Source organism: Triticum dicoccoides, chromosome 1B (assembly GCF_002162155.2).
Source record: "Triticum dicoccoides isolate Atlit2015 ecotype Zavitan chromosome 1B, WEW_v2.0, whole genome shotgun sequence".
Taxonomy (NCBI): domain Eukaryota; kingdom Viridiplantae; phylum Streptophyta; class Magnoliopsida; order Poales; family Poaceae; genus Triticum; species Triticum dicoccoides.
In genome coordinates this window covers 202,919,121-202,922,522 of record NC_041381.1, presented here as the reverse complement: position 1 = coordinate 202,922,522, position 3,402 = coordinate 202,919,121, and positions in this window count along the sequence as shown.

The following is a 3,402-nucleotide window of genomic DNA, read 5'->3' as shown; positions in this document are numbered from 1 at the left end:
GCCTCAGCCGGTGCCCCGCTGCTGCGGTGGCCCCGTGCTCCCCCGCCCCTCTCCGTCGACGCCCCGGCTCCGGCCGCTGGGCCGGCGTCTTCCCTGGCCGGCACCCTGCTGCGCTGGGTCAGGGGCTCGTCCGCTAACGGGCGCCCCATAGCCCCTTGCACCCGTGCGCCCATGCGCCCACACCCATTAAGGCCCCCTGTGGGCCAATGACAGTGGGGGCCCGCCCTGGAACGTTTTAGAAAAAAATAAATAATAAAAATAATAAAAATATTAAATAAATAATAATTAAAAAATTAATTAATTATTTAAGTAATTAATTAAGTTAATTAATCCTGATTAGATTAACCTAATCACTAATTAAATTAACTAATCTGTAATTAACCTAAACAGAGAATGATAGGTGGGTCCCACTGGACCCACACGTCAGGTTGACCAGGTCAATGGTCAACGTTGACTGCTGACATCACTCTGATGTCATGCTGACGTCATCATTTACTATTCTGGATAATGTTGGATTAAATAATTAATTGAATTCCAGAAATTAATAAAATCTTTAGAAAATCATATCTTTTAATCCGTAACTCGGATTAAAATATTTTCAACAGGAAAGTTGCTCAGAACGACGAGACGATTCCGGATACGCAACCTGTTCGTCCGCCACACACCCCTAACCTATCGAACTCACAACTTTCCCCCTCCGGCTCCTCTTCCCGAAAACACGGAACACCGGGAATACTTTCCCGGATGTCTTCCCCCTTCGTCGGTATCACCTCCTACCGCGTTAGGGCACACCTAGCATTGTTACTTGTCATGTCATGCATCGATATGCATCTGTTTACATGGTATTCATTGTTTCTTCCCCCTCTTCTCTCCGGTAGACTACGAGACCGACGCTGCTGCTGCCCAGTTCGACTACGGAGTTGACGACCCCTCTCTCTTGCCAGAGCAACCAGGCAAGCCCCCCCCCCCTTGATCACCAGATATCGCCTATTCTACTCTATACTGCTTGCATTAGAGTAGTGTAGCATGTTACTGCTTTCTGTTATACCTATCCTGATGCATAGCCTTTCCTTGTTACTACTGTTGTTACCTTTACCTGCAATCCTATATGCTTAGTATAGGATGCTAGTATTTTCATCTGTGGCCCTACATTCTTGTCCGTCTGTTGTGCTATACTATCGGGCCGTGATCACTCGGGAGGTGATCACGGGTATATACTATATACGTTATACATGATACATGTGGTGACCAAAGACGGGTCGGCTGGTGGAGCACCCGCGAGTGGATCTTTGTGGTGGAGCGACAGGGCAGGTTGAGACCGCCTAGGAGAGAGGTGGGCCTGGCCCTGTTCGGCGTTCGCGGATATTTAACACGCTTAACGAGATCTTGGTATTTGATCTGAGTTGGCTACGAGCCTATACGCACTAACCAACTACGTTGGAAAGATATGGGCACTCGGCGTCGTGGTATCAGCCGAAGCACTTCGTGACGTCAGCGACTGAGCGGCGCGCGTCGAATTGGACTGGAACGCCACTAGGCTAGGTCTGCTTTCAGCCGCCCTCGCAACGTGCAGGTGTGTTCAGGGTGATGGGCCCAGACCCCTGGGCGCCTAGGTTTAGACCGGCATGCTGACCTCTCTGTTGAGCCTAGGTGGGGCTGCGACGTGTTGATCTTCCGCGGCCGGGCATGACCCAGGGAAGTGTGTCCGGCCAAATGGGATCAAGCGTGTTGGGTAAGTTGGTGCACCCCTGCAGGGAAGTTAATCTATTCGAATAGCCGTGATCTTCGGTAACAGGACGAGTTGGAGTTGTACCTTGACCTTATGACAACTAGAATCGGATACTTAATAAAACACACCCTTCCAAGTTCCACAGACAACCCGGTGATCGCTTTTCCACAGGGCGACGAGGGGAGGATCACCGGGTAGGATTATGCTATGCGATGCGACTGGAGATGCGACTGGAGATGCTACTTGGAGATGCTACTTGGAGATGCTACTTGGAGGACTTCAATCTACTCTCTTCTACATGCTGCAAGACGGAGGCTGTCAGAAGCGTAGTCTTCGACAGGATTAGCTATCCCCCTTTTATTCTGGCATTCTGCAGTTCAGTCCACCGATATGGCCCTTTACACATATACCCATGCATATGTAGTGTAGCTCCTTGCTTGCGAGTACTTTGGATGAGTATTCACGGTTGCTTTTCTCCCTCTTTTCCCCTTTCCCTTCTACCTGGTTGTCGCAACCAGATGCTGGAGCCCTGGAGCCAGACGCCACCGTCGACAATGATTCCTACTACACTAGAGGTGCCTACTACTACGTGCAGGCTGCTGACGACGACCATGAGTAGTTTAGGAGGATCCCAGGCAGGAGGCTTGCGCCTCTTTCGATCTGTATCCCAGTTTGTGCTAGCCTTCTTAAGGCAAACTTGTTTAACTTATGTCTGTACTCAGATATTGTTGCTTCCGCTGACTCATCTATGATCGAGCACTTGTATTCGAGCCCTCGAGGCCCCTGGCTTGTATTATGATACTTGTATGACTTATTTTATTTGTAGAGTTGTGTTGTGATATCTTCCCGTGAGTCCCTGATCTTGATCGTACACGTTTACGTGTATGATTAGTGTACGATTAAACGGGGGCGTCACAAGTTGGTATCAGAGCCGACTGCCTGTAGGAATCTCCTTTCCAACTCCTTGGCCGAAGTTGAGTCTAGCCATTGCAAAACTTTTACTAACTTGGCTGTGTGCCTTATGGGCCCACGTCGCCATTGGGTGGTATTAGGATCTTTTACTCCTCGTCTATTCTCTGGGACTCTGATCTCTCTTCTATTTGGGTTAAATGATTTTCTAAAATCTAACTTTAGGTTCTCAAAAACGCTTTCTCCCGGTGAGCCCCTTCAGTCTAGATGATCGCCGACTGCACATGAAGATTTCAAAGTTACTTTCCGATACTCTTTCGGGGCTGCCCATTGCTTTTGCAATTCATTACCACCGAAATATCCCTATGAATAAATTCATACACCGTTCTTACTTAGTCCCCAGTTGTTCTTTTTATTACAAGACGCCCCGAAATACTCATTGTTGTTCTTAGAATACTTACGCCTACTGCCTTGCAGTTCCTTACCACCTGAATACCCATACGGATAATTTCTCGCACTTATTGAGTATCCGCCCATCCCCAGTTGATTCATGTATTTCACAAAAGTCTTCGAAATGCCATTCGATCTTCCGAAAATCCCGAGCAGCCTATTGCTCTTGAAATTCTTGCTTGCTTGCATTATGGTTAATCCCATAAGTCTCGTAATCAGATTGACATCCCTTGTCATTATCATTTGGGTCTGTTGATTCGATATGTTGTGAATGCTCGCAATCCTCAATCAGGTCCTAGAATTCATCCCTCCGG